This window comes from Felis catus, chromosome D3 (assembly GCF_018350175.1).
Source record: "Felis catus isolate Fca126 chromosome D3, F.catus_Fca126_mat1.0, whole genome shotgun sequence".
NCBI classification, from domain to species: Eukaryota; Metazoa; Chordata; class Mammalia; order Carnivora; family Felidae; genus Felis; species Felis catus.
Window position 1 is genome coordinate 81,000,162 of NC_058379.1, and position 15,929 is coordinate 81,016,090.

A 15,929-nucleotide genomic window follows, 5' to 3' on the forward strand; every position below is an offset into this window, starting at 1 on the left:
GGGGGCCGGGGCCTGTCCCCGAGGGTCGGACGCGGCCCGCGGCCTCCCGGGGGAGGGGCTGGCCCCGAGCGCGCGGCTGAGGGCCCTGGCGGCGCCACCTGCGAGCGCCTCCCGAAGGGCCGGGTGACGCTCCGGGGCGGGGGCGGGGTACGTCTTAGGACCGCGGAGGCCGGTTTCCAGGCCTCCCAGAGCCGCGGCGGGGGCGGGGGCGGGGGCGGTGGGAGCCGCTCGGGGCCGGGTTCCGCCCTCGCGCGGGGAGGCCGCGGGAGGCGCGGGAGCGACGCGATCCCGGGCGCCCGGAACGCCCGCGCGGGGATCGGCAGCCCCTGTCGCAGCGTGGGAGCCCCGGGAGCCAGCTGACATCCCGGCCCCATGTCAAGCTTTCTCGGCGTGCTCCGAACTTGGTCGCAGCCCACCGTCGCGTTTCACTGGACCGGGAAAGCTTTACCGCGGAGTTTAACGCACACTCAGGTCGCATTTCCTTTCCCAAGGCTGGGTTCCAAAACAAAACAAAACAAAAACAGCTTTATGGAGGTCTGATTCACAACCCATACGATTCACCGATTTAAAGTGCATAGTAAGTGGGTTTTAGTATAGTCACCGACCTGTGCAACCACCACCGGGATCAATTTTAGGACATTCGGTTACACAAAATCGCTTGTACCCATCAACAGCCACGCCGGATTCCTCCCAACCCGCGCCCAGCCGTTGGCTCTCACCCATCTTTCTGTCTCTACAGATCTGCCTAACGTGGATATTTCATATAAATGGAATTCTATGATATGCAGCCTTTTCTGTCGGGCTTATTTCACTTTACTTTTCGACGTTCATCCATGTTATACATGTATCGGTACTTCATTCTTTCTATCACCAACTTGTATTCCATTGAATAAATATACCACTTTGCATTTATCCCATCATCAACTGATGGACATATGGGTTGTTTCCATTTGGGGGCTATTATGAATAATACTGCGGTGAACATTCGGGTGCAAGATTTTGTGTGGATATATGCTTTCATTTCTCCTGGGTATATACCCAGGAGTAGAATTGTTGGATCATGTTTAACCTGAACTGCCAGATGTTTTCCAAAGCAGCCACACCATTTTATATTCCCACCAACAATATATGAGGGTTCCAATTTCTCCATATCCTCACCAACACTTGTTATCATCTATCTTTTTAACGATAGCCTTTCTAGTGGGTGTGATATTTCATCGTGGTTTTGATTTGCATAAGGTATATGTTTTTGTTTGCTTGCTTGCTTTTCCTTTCTGTTGTTTTTAGAAATACGAAGGACAGGCGCCTGTGAGGCTCAGTCGGTTAAGCCTCCAACTCTTCATCTCGGCTCAGATCGTGATCTCACGGATCGTGGGATCAAGCCCGAAGTCTGGCTCTGCTGACAGTGTGAAGCCTGCTTGGGGTTCTCTCTCTCTTCTCTCTTTCCCTACCTAACCCCTCTCTCTCCCTCTCTCAAAATAAACAAACATTAAAAAAAGAAAGAAGCTCAGGGGCAAAGGAACTGATCTTACTTTTTCTTCTTAATTGTGTTGTCTCGAGTTGGGCAAATTGCAAGGTTTGAGGGCACAGGCCTCAGGACTTCTGACCCCAGTTACAAATTTGGGGGTTCCCCCCAAATAGAAACAAATTAAAAATAAAAAAACAGGGGCACCTGCATGGCTCAGTCAGTTGAGCATCTGACTCTTGGGGAGTCTCCTGTCTCTCTCTCTCTCTCTCTCCCTCCCTCTCTCTCACTGCCCCTCCATGGTTTGCTCTCTCTCTTTCTCTCTCTTTCTCAGAAAATAAACAAATAAACATTAAACAAACAAAACTGGGGGCTCCCAAACCACCTTCACTTTTGATAATTCTCTGGAAGGCCTCCCAGAACTCACAGAGGCACTCCCCATGGCTGTGGTTCCTGATGAAGTCAGCTAAGGGAAGAAGTGCAGAGGGCAAAGTGTGGGGGCCTCCACACGCAAAGCTGCTGTCGCCTCCCATGCAGTCAGGGCGTGTGACACGCCCAGCCTGGGTGTGTGAGGATTGCACACCAGGGAAGCTTGTTTGCTGTTCAGTGTTTATTGGAGCTTCCAGTATGTAGGCATGACTGATTGATTGATTGATTGCCCTTGTGGCTGAAGTCAGTCTTCAGGTCAACTTGACGATGCATGATGGGATCTCTCAGCTACATCACCTGGATGGGTCTTTCTGGCACGACCAGCCTCCACCTTAGAGTACAGATTGGCCTGCCCTCGTCTAAACAAAGACGCTTTTATCAGGTGCGGCATAGATTACCTCCCAGAAGGCAAAGACAAAGGCCAGACCTCCTCTTCAGGCAAGCCCAAATTCTTTACTGCACCACCTCGCCTTTATCCAAAGCTCTCCTGCAGCAAAATAAACATATGCCCTAACGTTTGGAGGTGGCAGCGTGGAGTAGGAGGCTCTTAACTCAGTTTTCAGACTATCAATATCAGCGGTGCAATCTTCCCGGTGACACGGTACCAACGTTACACCACATCACAGTGTGGGGAGTGGACGTAACCTGAAGGGTAAGAGTCACAAGATGGTGGCGTATTACTGAAATTCCACTCAATCATCGACAACCGGCCCAACTCGTCATCATGTCATACGACCACAATGGGTCCCAAAGCATTCCCACTCAGGTTTGCAGGTTTCCATTCAACTCATCAGTTTCTAGAAACAGGAGAGGTCTCTACCCCCAGAGACGTCTACCGAGTGCTCTTAGGAGACCGTCTTGTCTCTTGCTCCGAGCCCCCCACCCCCACCCCGCAAGGTGTTAATGTAATACTGGATCTTTCTTGTGGCATAGCCTATTTATTTGTTCTTTTGCCCTTAGCTACTATTTCTCCTTCTATTTGTGATTTATTTTTATTCAGACTATCTCCTGTTGGAAGGAATGTGTGTGAAGTTCAGCCCGGTGATACGCTGTTCCTGATTGCCTGCACTGACACTACTTGAGGAAATGCACCCCCCTCAGTCCATTCCCCTTCATACAAGGTAAGGTGAACAGAGCTGCATAACTTGTGGGCTTTCTCGACCACCAGGCAGCACAGCTCCATTTGCTATCAATTCCAATTTTGCCAGATGGAGTGAAAGCGTAATCCACCCCATCAATGTCTTGGGAATTCTAGTGTAATGGTTTAAAAATATAGTCATAGTTTCTTGCTTAGGGACCATCCTTGGTTCTAGCACTTGCAGTTGAAGCCCTGGTCCTTAGGACCACTGCATCAGGAAGAAAAATAAGAAAGTTGAGGCAATGTGGAGGAAAAAAAAGCAAAAACTATACTCATACTGTCTTCTCTCCATGGGAAGAGCTACACAGTCATACCAGCGTTCTCCCTCACCCCTTCTGGAGACCCCCCAGAAAAGCAGAGAAATCTACCGAGTAAGCAACACCCTCATGAAGATACGTAAGTCAGCCCTTCATGCCTTATCTCTCCCTCCCCCATTTTATTTTTTCTCCGTCCCCCATTTTAGACAACCAATGTTCCAATTGCCTGTTCCAATTCTCGGTTATACCTTTACTCAAGATATGCAACCTGACTCATCCATTTGATGTGATATCTGTTTGTTCATTGTTGGACACTCTGGGCTATGAAGTGTGTTCTTTGGTCTGAAGAAATGGGACTTGGTGGTCCAGACTGGTGCAATAGCTTCTGGTCCAGTCTTTTTATAGTATGTTGAACATTTGCATCTACCTCTAGGCATGGAAAACCCGGTCCAGAGTGTGTCTATTCCTACCAAAACCCATTTGTAACCTTCCAGGGCTCCCAGCATCAGTCCAGCCGCCAGCTCTGCATCGGGCCTTTCCCCCAGGGAATCTGCCCCACAACCATCTGCAGCCTCCATCATTTTTGCTGGCCCACAACAAAGTTCTTCTTGGCATTTTGTGCTCCAGAGGGTTTGAGAGGGCGATGTCTAGATTTGTCCCATCTCTGCACTGCTGAACCCCCATATCCACTCATTCCGTGGGCCCAGGGGGCTACCTCAAGTGAGCACACCAGGATATCCACTTGCTGGTTCCAGTCCCCTCCCAGTCCTACAAGGAGGTTCTTCTGATGGACAGTGACATGCCCCACTTTAATGTACCCCTGAATGCCCATGGTCATTTCCACAGGGAAGTGCCCCCCAACAGGCATCCCTTTAATAGGCAAATTTTCCATTGTTCTTCTACTTAACCACATGGCCAAGACATTAGCTGTTGCCCATGAGTTGGTTCAAAACCCTAACATAGAGGGGCGCCTGGGTGGCTCAGTTGGTTGAGGGTCCGACTTCGGCCCAGGTCATGATCTCGCTGTTTGTGAGTTCCAGCCCCGTGTCGAGCTCTGTGCTGACAGCTGGGAGCCTGGAGCCTGCTTCGGATTCTGTGCCTCCTTGTCTCTCTGCTCCTCCCCTGTTCATGCTCTGTCTGTCTGTCTGTCTGCCTCTCTCTCTCAAAAATAAACATAAAAAAACCCCCAAAAACCCTAACATAGGGATCACATCATGGAATTCAGCCACTGAACTCATTTGTTTTTATCTTCATTTGGCAGTCTTCCAAACACCATGCTATCCATTCACCTTGAAACTGACATCTGTAAACCAAGCAGCTCTTTTTTGGTTAATAGACAGCACTGCCCAAGTGGCTATAGGGCCAGCAATTTCTCGCATGATTCCTGAGTCGGCCTTAGGGGAAATAATTCTAGCTGCTTATGAACATATGTGTATCCCCTTGCATACCCTGGTTCCATGTTCCCGCAAAACCAGCCCCGTTTTACCATGGCACTCTTCTGGGCATTGCCTTCTCCATTAGAGTGTTTCTCCAAGGTCACCTAAGACATTATGTGTATTTCAGGTTTCAAGATTATTTTATGTTCTTCAGTCACTGGGGCCATTAGCAAGGTAGTCCAATACCAAGGTAGTAATTGCCTCTGAAATGGAAATCTTCTGTCCAGACTCTCAGCAGTCATTAATAGGTGGTGCTCACAGCCTCTTGCTGTGAGCCCCAGTCTGGGTAAGGATTCCAAGACTGCTTCCAAGTGGTTGGAGGGGTAAGATCTTAGGAAGATTTCCAGATGTGGAATATGCACCCTGCAAAATCCAAATAAACCAGGTCTCGTAACATGTTTTGTCTAGCAGGTATCCCATACTGTTTAAAATCAACAACCTGTGTGGGCTTGGGCAAGGTTCTTGGTTCCCAGTTAGGATGCTCAGCCAACATTGCGTGAAAAGACAGGTTTACCTGCCCTCTGTTTTATAGCACTAGGTAGAGGAAACTTTCCCCAGTCAGACACAAAATCCATCCCTCTAGTACTTTCACATAAAGGAGATGTAAGCACTTTACAGAGTCTGTTCGTTCTCTCTAGAGAGAGACAGACAGTGCACAAGAGGGGGAGAGGAGAGAGACGGAGACAGAATCCGAAGCAGGCTCCAAGCTCTGAGCTGTCAGCACAGAGCTCCACGTGGGGCTCGAACTCACGAGCCATGACTCACAAGCCATGAAATCCTGACCGGAGCCAAAGTCGGACACTTAACGCTGAGCCACCTGGGCGCTCCAAAGAAAACACTGGATTTTAAGAAGAATGAAGACGTTGGTCAGTCAGAAAAAAAAAAAAAAAAAAAAAAATCAGGTCATTAATTTATAAAAGAAATCAAGCTAGTTTCAGATTTCTCCATGGTAACATTCATCATGAGGGAACAATGACATCTGTAAGATCCTCAAGGAAAGAATGTTGAGCCAAGGTTTTGTAGCGAGCTAATCTGTATTTCACCCATTGAACGTGTAATAATTAAGGAAATGTTTTTCCTATGAGTGTTCCTTGGAAAGTGTTAAGGCAATGAGCCCACTCGGGCTGCTCTAAAACAATACCACAGACTGGGTGGCTTACAAACAACAGAGATTTATTTCTTACAGTTCTGGAGGCTGGGAAGTCCAAAATCAAGGTGCTGGCAGACGTGGTGTTTGGTAAGAGCTCACTTCCTAGTTCATACTGTCCTCACATGGTGGAAGGGGAAGGGAGCTCTCTGGGTCTCTTTTAGAAGAGCACTAATCCCATTCGTGACACCAAAATTACCTCTCAAAGGCCTACCTCCAAATGCCATCCTGTTGGGCATTAGGATTTAACATAGAACACAAATATTCAATACGTAGCCAGCCAGAAAGATGACTGGAAAAATATAGCACTGCCTTTGGAGACTTTGAGAAATGGATATAGTTAACAGTAGAACAAAGACTAAAACAAACGTCGGGGCTAGAATGCTTTGTAATTGATATCTACCTTAACAATGTGAAATAATAATAAAAGACATGCATTTTAGAAGGGGAAGGAGGAAAACGTGGAAGGTAGGTGTGACTTTATAAATTACATCATTTGTAACTGAAATCCAAAGGTATCATTTCAATCTGACACATCAAGTAATAGAAGTATAGACATTTAGGGGCACCTGGGTGGCCCAGTCGGTTGAGTGTCTGACCTGGCTTCCGCTTAGGTCATGATCTCACAGTTTCGAGCCCCATGTTGGGCTCTGTGCTGACAGTTGTGAGCCTGCTTGGGATTCTCCCTCTCCCTCTCTCCCTGCCCCACTCGTGCGGTCTCTGAATCTCTCAAAATAAATAAATAAACTTAAAAGACCAGTATAAACATTTAACGCCATCAAGGTAAACATGAAGAATTATTGACTCAAATCAGGTGAGTGGGGAAGAAAGAGGAAGTATGTACATTTTATCATTGTTTATGGTAAAGGACTAAGATATTATCAAAGGAAGTAGAGGGATATGGGGCCAAATGAGGTGTAATTACAGAGGCGAACGAAACAGTACAAACTTTCCTAATAACAGACCTGAAAAAAGGAAGAGGGAAAATAACACTCTTGAGTGATGACACGATTGCGTTCTTTTCTGCTTCCACTGCCCTTGCTGCTTCTGGGACCCTGGGGTATTCTGGGGCATTCTGTGTTAGGCAGGGCTGGCTGGCACCTACCGGGTGGCCCTGCCCTTTCCACTCTCAGCTGAGATCAGGGCTTTCAGTGCTTCTCAAACTGTGTGGAATGTCCCGTTTCCTTTCATCGTTCCTTTCTGCGGCAAACCAATCAGAAAAATGGAAGGAGAACTAACGAAAACAAACACACACAAAATACAAGCTTTAATGATTTGCTATTAGAGTCAACAGGCTTAAAAACAGTAAATATAATCTGAACAAACATAATTTCGAGAAAAAGAATGACAAAACTGCTAGGTTCTTTGTTAAAAGTATGCATAAAAGTGATTCATGTAGAGGATTATTTTTTGTAGTGAGCTAGATTTTCCAAAGATGGCTGCCACAACATCTCCAATCCAGTATGTTCTTTTCTAATGTGACACTTATTCCATTGAGTGGTGGGGTCTATAGCCCCTCCCCTTGAGCCTGGGTTGGCCTTTGGACTGCTTTGACCCATCAACTGTGGTAGAAATGACACTGGAGGACTTAGGAAAGCAGGCTCCAAAAGCCCAGGTAGCTCCTCCCTGGTTTTCTTGGGACATGAAACCCGACAACTGATCCATGAAGCTCTGAGTAAGCTCAAGAAGTCTGTGGCGATGTCCTTGTAGAGAACATAGTCCCAGTTGAGTTCCCACCCAATCGCTAACACAGACTTGCCAGCCAAGTGAGTGAGTCATTTCAAAAGTTCACCCTCCATCCCCCCAGTGATGCCTCACGGAGCAGAGATGAGCCATCCATGCTGAGCCCTGCCCGGATTGTAGATTTTGACTTTTTTTTTTTTTTTTTTTTTTTGGCCAGTTCTTGCCCCCCAAACTCCTCTTGTTGGCTTGTGGAGAATTCTACTTCTAACAACAAATGTCACCCAACCCTTATTCTAACAACTTTCCTTCTTACCTATTTTAAATGCTTATTTATTTATTTTGAGGGTGGGGACAGCACAGGGGGGAGAGGGAGAGAGAGAGAGAGAGAGAGAGAGAGAGAGAGAGAGAGAGAGAGATTCCCAAGCAGGCTCGTGCTGGGCCCAATCCCACGACCTTGAGATCATGACCTGAGCTGAGATCAGGAGTCAGACTCTCAACCGACTAAGCCACCCAGGTGCCCCTTAGGTATTATAAAATGTAATTTGTACTTTCCTCAAATTCTAGCATTTGAATTATACAAAAAGTAACATAAACCTGGTTAGAATTTAGACCCCACTACAAAAAAGCTTACTTTTGGTATGAGTCATTTAGGAAATTCCAAATGCTGACTCTTTGTCATTACCGGTAGTACTAAATGGCCCTTTTCTGCACATCAGCAGGAGCTCTTTTCTCAAAATCTGTAGCATGAAATATGTGTGGCTATTAATCTGCTAGGTTTAGCAAGGTAAAGCCCTACATCTGACATTAATTCTGGCAACTTCAACCGTACTTCCAGGATCTGAACACGGCAGGACAAGATAAGGGTGAAGAAATGTGGGCACTTGACTCAGGCACAAAGTTTGATGAGATGCCAAAATAATCAGTAATCAAGATAAACAATGTTTTAAGATGATATTACAAAAGCATCAAAATTAATCCATGGTGAAGCAAAAAAAATCCATGGTGAAGACATATCAAAATCGTAAAGATCATCTCGACATGACTGACCGAATGAGTCATAGAAGTTTGTAATGGGGTTACATTCCTACGGTCACCACCCCAAAGCAGGTTATCACCTCATTCTTGGTCTTTAAAAATTGTTGATTCCAACATTTTTATCTGATTTGAAAAATAACAAATAGACTTCACATTTTCGTTCTTTTTAAAAATTTTTTTTTCAACATTTATTTATTTTTGGGACAGAGAGAGACAGAGCATGAACGGGGGAGGGGCAGAGAGAGGGGGAGACACAGAATCTGAAACAGGCTCCAGGCTCTGAGCCATCAGCCCAGAGCCCGACGCGGGGCTCGAACTCACCGACCGCGAGATCGTGACCTGGCTGAAGTCGGACGCTTAACCGACTGCGCCACCCAGGCGCCCCCACATTTTCGTTCTTTAAAAAAATCTAGACAAAACCCAAATAATAAGTTTTGGTGATGATGTGGAGAAATTGGAGCCATCATGCATTGGCGGCAGGAATGCAAAATGGCGCAGCCACTGTGGTGGTTTCTCAAAAAGTTAAACACAGAATCACCATATGACCCAGCAACTCCACTCCTAGGTTTATACCCAAAAGAGACTCAAAGAGATCCTTGTACACCCGTGTGCTTAACGGCATTACTCAATAGCCAAAGGTGGAAACAACTTAAAATGTTCATTAACAGATAAATGGATAAGCAAAATGTGGCACATACATACACACAATGGACTATTATTCAGATTGAAAAAATGAAGTTCCGATATGTGCCGCAACATGGATGAACCTTCAAGATACTATCTCAAGTGAAATAAGCCACATACAAAAGGACAAATAGTGAATGAGTCCATTTATATGAGGTACTTAGAATAGGCCAATTTCACAGAGGAAGAAAGCAGAATAGTGGTCACCAGGGACTGGAGAGGGGGGGTGGGAAGTTATTATTTAATAGAGAGTTTCAGTTCGGGTTGATGAAAATTCTGGAAGTGGAAAGTGGCGATGATTCTGCAACACTGTGAATATACTTAATGCTACTGAATTGTACACTTAAAAATAGAAAAAAGTAGTGCATTTTATGCCATGTATCTTTTGCAGTAAAAATAACAAATGCTCACTTCATAAAGTTAAAAAAAATAAGAAAATAAAGAATACATTTTAAATTAGTTCTAATGCTAGTACTCAGAGAAGTAGCTGATTTGGCTCCAGACTTTTCTCACATCTTGGGATGACCTCACAATATGTGGCGACCTTATTAAGACGTTAATTTTTCCTCTCTGGATTTTCCCTTCCCTTGCATTGTGTAGACAGGCAAAAACATAATGGCTGGCCATTTTCCTTTCTGCTGGCTCCCTCTAACAAATCCTAATCTGTCATGTCACCGAAGAGATTAAACTAAAGACTTTGAGAGCAACCGGAAAAAAGAGATTTTGTCGGCCCCCGGAAGGACTGGGGACAGAATTTCTCACCTCACAAGGTCTGAAGGTTGGAGCCGCCCACACCCACCAGCGGCCAAACCTGGGATAGGATGGCTCTGAGGTTTCCAGCCTCTGCAAAGATTCCTCTGCGTGGAAGGGAAGAGCTGAGGACGTCTGCGGACTTAAGCAATAAGAATGCCAGTACTAGACTTGGTGCACGAGAGATACATCTCCCGTCTGAGCACCGGGAGAGCCTCTTGGACCTTAATGCAACCCTTTGGCGAAGAGGCCTAATAAAGACTTCACAATGGTTTCCCTGACAGCACAGCAGATTTGGATTTGGTTTAATGGTGATGTAGAAGTATGGTCTTCTCTGCCTACTGGAATCTGTGGGCCGAGATGTAGACTTGGCATACATTGAGTGCCCATACTTTCAACATCCCCGAAGTAATAGAAAAATGTCGGTGTTTCCTCTACTTTGTAGTCAAACCTCTACCAGAAGGAATCCGTGAGGACTAATGTTCTCTTTTAGTGGAAAGCGGTGTGTGTGTGTGTGTGTGTGTGTGTGTGTGTGTGTGTATCATCACCTTGGAGATGAGCGGCTGTCGATAGCAGCCCGCTGTTCTGACCGGCCAGTGCCGTGCCGCAAACCACCCTGTTCAGTCTCGTGTGGTCGCTAGCAGTTTCCTCCATTTTCAGTTTTAATGTTTTAATTGAATCATCTAGAGCTCTTTGGTGTGATACTTTTTCTTGTCATCACTTCTTTAATGTGGAGCTTTCAAAGGTTTCTATAAAATTGTCAGTGGAGTTATTTATGGCCTAAGACATCCTATGTTGCATTTAAGAATCCAAAAGCCTCGGGATGCTTGGGTGGCTCAGTCGGTCAAGCGTCTGACTCTTGGTTTCGGCTCAGGTCATGATCTTGACGCTTTGTGGGTTCGAGTCTCACATTGGGCTGTGCTGGCAGTGTGTGGGGCCTGCTTAGGATTCTCTCTCTCTCTCTCTCTCTCTCTCTCTCTCCCCCTCTCCCTTTCTCTCTCTCCTCTTTCTTCCCCTCCCCCACTTGCACTGTCTCTGTCTCTCTCGAGATAAATAAACTTAAAAAAATACAAAAGCATTTTGATATTGCAACATTTTGTTTTGTTTAATGGCATCGACTTTTTGGAGACCAGGTCAGTTGTCTAGTAGATGCCCTACATTCTCTTTTGACTGGTTCTTCCTGATGTTATTTCTCTCTCCCTCGAATTTCCTATAACCCAGCAGTTAGGTCTGTGGCTTGTTTAGATTCAGATTACACAGTTTTGGTAGGAACACTTCGTAACTATTTTGTATTGCATCCTCCCCAGCAGCACGTGCCGGTTTTTCCCCTATAAGGATACTCAACTTAATCTGCTTTCTTGGGTTAGGGTGGTAACAACCATATCTCTCCATTGTAAAGATCATGTTGCCCTTTGCAATCGGCAGATAATCTGGGAGTGACATCATGCAATGTTGGTAAATTGTCACCAATAATGCCTCCAACTTCTGTTAATGTATGCTGCTTCTCCTATCAAGAGGTAGAAATCTAGTTTTCATCCCTTGAATCTGGACTGGCATTATGTGGTGGAAGTGGTATTTCCTTATTTCTGGGCCCAAGCCTTAAAAGGCCCTGAAGCTTCTCTTTTTGTCCACTTGGGTTCAAGCCGTCAAATAAACTCAGGCTGGACAACTCAATGATGAGAGATCACATAGCGGAGAGAGGCCCAGCCAGCCCACCACCCGGAGGCACTAGAAATAGGAGTGAAGCCATCTTCAATTCCTCAGCCCTGGTCAAACCACCCCAGCCAACACTACGTGGAACAGAGGCTCCACAGAGTTCTGCCGAATTTGCAGTCACGAGAAAAAATAAATGGTACTTTGAGCCGGCATTGATTGATTTTGAGTGGTTTGTTATTCAGGAAACAAATCCCATGTAAATATTGTTTCACGTGATAGTTTTAGGATTCATTGATGATAGTTGCCTGGGTCAATTATTTCATTGGGGTTGCCACAGGATAGTTTAAGTTTTGTTCTCCTCTCTACATTATTAGCTGGCATTCTTCTGCAGAGAGAGGGACGGTGGGAGAGAGAGAAACACACCAGCTTTCTCTCATTAACTAGGTATAAACTACTGTTTCTCCTAAAAATGAAGGGTCAATGTTTAATCTTTTCCATTAAGTATTAGTTTCAGAATAAAAAGTTGAGGTAATATTCAACCCCCAAGGATGGCAAATAAGGTTCTTTGCCCCTCTACTTCTTTTCTAGTCTTTAGATGTTTGTCCTCCATAGTTGTGCCCTCTGCATATCTGCCATTGAACTTAGAACATTGCAGTATAATTGATTCATTTGTTGATCTGTTTAACTGAACTTTACGTTCCCTGAGGGCAGGGACTTAGAAACTAAGCCAAGTACATGTAAGTTCTAAGTGAAACTAGATTTCTGTCATGCCCTTACTTATCTTACATAGATAATATCTGATAATTTTTTAATGGTGTAATTGCTTTTTTTGGTGATTTTGATGTTTTTTCATTTTTTAATCAAAAGAATAACTGCATGTGGTTATAAAAACAAATATAGTGGGCCAGTAATATAAATTAGTTCCTGGCTCTCAAACCCTCAACTCCACCAGAGATGATCATTCTCGATTCTTTAGCTTTGGTTTTTGTAATTTTTTTTTCAGAAAAATGGCCACTTCTTTCAACCCAAATGCCTTATTTACAATGTCACCTTGCTGTTTCTCCCAGTGACAGGTGGGATCTATATCCTCTCCCCTTGAAACTGGAGGGCTTTTGTGACTGTTTCAACCAGTAGAGTATGGCACAGGTGACACTATGTGACTTCCAGGACCAACATTAAAGGGACTAGTTTCTGCTTCTCTGGAATACTTGATATTGTAGCCTTCATTCTAACTGCCCTGAGGCCACCGTGCTGTGTGGAAGCCCAAACTAGCCCATGCACAGACGGCTTGGAGAGGCCCTGGGATTTCATGCACGTGTCCTACTGCCCCCAGATGTCTCAGCCCTCTGGTCTTTCAGCCCCAGCCAGTGTCTGACCACAACTGTACACATGGTTCCTAGCTAGACCTCAGGAGTTCCTGAGCCACAGAAATCAAGAGAGAAAGTAGTGCTTTAAGGCATGATGGTCAGGCTTCTTGGAGGCCAGACTTGGGAGGTTTTTGGTTATACTAATGAAGTAGCACCTTCACTTACTTTGGGTTTAAGGCCCCACCATCACTGAACTATTGTTTACGATCTCCGTGGCAAAGACCATTCCGATGATCAGGCTAGCTCTCCTGCATAATGAGCTAAGCCCACTTGGCTTGTAATGGTTAACTGCCACTACTTGGCTTCTGCAACCGAAGGATCGGATCATTCCAGCTCCGATGACATCAAAAAGCCAGCAAAACACTTTGGAAAGCATCCTTTCACCCAGCAAAGGTTTGGTTAAGGGACTGGGTTATTGACCTTCTCTGGGAACAGTGAGGCCTTGTGAATGGTTCTCACATGGGAAATCCACACCAGCATTTCTATCTCCTAAAGATGTTGGGTTCTTCCTTTTACATTACATATTAATGGAGTTCCAAGTGAGTCGATTGTTGAATTGTTTCTTCAAGCGGCCAAGCAAACAATTAAAACCGCTCCCAGCAGCTCAAACCGAAACAGTAAATTCAGTCTGTGACTGAACTCACATCAATAGATTTGATCTGAAACTAGGTTCTCCTTTTCTTGGCTGATCACCAAAATCCCCATCCCCACACGCAATGCCCAAGTATTTCCTGAGACTCAGAAGCCCCCACATCCTTCTAAATATACATATCCCAATACTGTGCACCCTCTTGCCCTCCCCAATTTCCTTACCTTCACATAACCTCCCCCCACTACCAACCCCAAACCCCAAACCCCAACTTGTTGAATCTGAATTCAACTGGTATCACTTGGTAACCTGCAGGATCAGCTATTAAGTTTCACTTGATTATTTTAGTACTGTGGATGCAGGATATGTTTGTAGTCCTAGTCCCAGAAGATCCTTGGGCTGCTCTCCTGGCCTTGACCTCAACTAGCAGTCCTTCGAGTTCTCATGCCTTCATTCTGTTCTACAGCAGCTATGAAGTGGTTCCCCAATGTCTTGTCCTCACTGGGGACTTCTTCCATGCAACCGTAAGGTAATTAGCTGTTTCACCACAGGTACCAGGTTCCCATTGGGTTGGATGATATTGATGCTTCTACAGTCCTTTTAACGTCCTGCCATCTTTGTGGTGCTCCAGATGGATGGACCTAGATGGCACCTGGTTAACCAAGGCTAGTCAGGTGCCCCTGTGATGCCTGCCAGACGATGAAGAAAAACAGGATGTCCCCACTGTGGTTTCTGCAGCAGGCGGCCAGGGGCATTCCCAAAACCAGGAAGGCAGTTTGGATGAACAGCACTCCTCCAAAGTACATTTGTTTGAGGAGTATGTTGTCCTGTTTCTCTCTTTCTCTCTCTCTCTTAAAACCTGTTCTGTTGTTTCATAGAGTTCCCAAGGGGGAGACAAATGCCTGTGATCAGGTGTCAGCCTAACGGTACCTTGTTGTTGGTTTTTTTAAGTTTATTTTTTGAGAAAGACAGTGCACGAGCGGGGGAAGGGGCAGAGAGAGAGGGAGACACAGAATCCGAAGCAGGCTCTAGGCTCTTAACCAAGCGAGCCATCAAGGCACCCCCCCCCCCCCACTGTAACTCTTAATTAAAAACTTGTACTTATTTTGGGAAACTAAAACTTCTCTTATTTTTATTTTTTTTTAATTTTTTAATGTTTTATTTATTTTTGAGACAGAGAGAGACAAAGCATGAACAGGGGAGGGTCAGAGAGAGAGGGAGACAAAGAATCTGAAGCAGGCTCCAGGCTCTGAGCTGTCAGCATAGAGCCCGACGCGGGGCTCGAACTCACAGACCGTGAGACCATGACCTGAGCCGAAGTCGGAAGCTTAACCAACTGAGCCATCCAGGTGCCCCAAACTCCTCTTTTTTAAATGTTTATTTATTTTGAGGGAGAGAGAGGAGAGAGAGAGAGAAAGAGAGAATCCCAAGTAGGCTCCGTGCTGTCAGCGTAAAGCCCCAAGCAGCACCTGATTCTCAGGAACCTGGAGATCATGACCTGAGCTGAAATCAAGTTGGACTCTTGACTGAGCCACCTAGGTGCCCTGGGAAATTTAAATAAAAATGAAAACAAAGAAAAAAACTAACAAGTATCCATATTTCTACCACCCAAATTTAGCCACTGTTAATTTCTTGATGTATCCATTTTCATTCTTAATTTTTTTAAAGGTGAAAATGGGGGGGGGGGGGGCAAAAATTATAAACACTGTAAAGTAGTAAAACTTAGAAAAAAATCCAAAGATTCATGCACTCAATAAATATTTATTGAGCACCCACCAGGCACCAGGCACTGTTCCAGATATTGAAATACAGCAAAGGAAAAAAAAAAAAAAAAAAAAAAGACAAAATCCCAGCTCTCACAGAACATACATGTTAGTAGGAGAAATTACAAATAAGGAAAACAGTACACTATACAATATATTACATACATGGTAAGTGCTACAGAGGAAAATAAAGGCAGGGAATGGGTATAAGGAACGTCAGGAGGGACTGCAAGTTTCAACAGGATGAGCAGGGACTGCCTCACTGAAAAGGTGACATCTGAAAATAGGAGATGAAAGAGGTAGAGAAAATTTTAAAAATCAACCAAAATCTCACTACCCACAGATAAGATAACGAACACAAGGTGAAAATAATTTGTTATGTTTCTCTGTGAACGTACAGATATCTGGATGAATGTTTATATGGACAGATACAGCTAGGAGAAATATACTGTTATAAAAATGGGTTCAAACTACAAAATTTTTAAATCATCAATGAATTCATCAAGGATCTATTTTTTAGAGAGATAGAT

General features: G+C 44.9%; 1 long non-coding RNA gene across 6 annotated transcripts; it reads left to right on the forward strand.

The window, feature by feature from the left end:
* Positions 1-230: 230 nt before the first annotated feature.
* On the forward strand, positions 231-11,890 carry LOC111557344. Of its 6 annotated transcripts, none has more exons than XR_006587589.1 (4): positions 231-3,015; positions 3,331-3,428; positions 5,912-5,962; positions 11,668-11,890. It is a non-coding gene; the product is annotated as an uncharacterized LOC111557344 (long non-coding RNA). The 6 variants fall into 6 exon arrangements; XR_002737383.2 differs by lacking the exon at positions 5,912-5,962 and having other exon boundaries at positions 231-2,660; positions 2,895-3,015; XR_002737384.2 differs by lacking the exon at positions 5,912-5,962 and having other exon boundaries at positions 231-2,546; positions 2,895-3,015.
* The last annotated feature ends 4,039 nt before the right edge of the window (positions 11,891-15,929 follow it).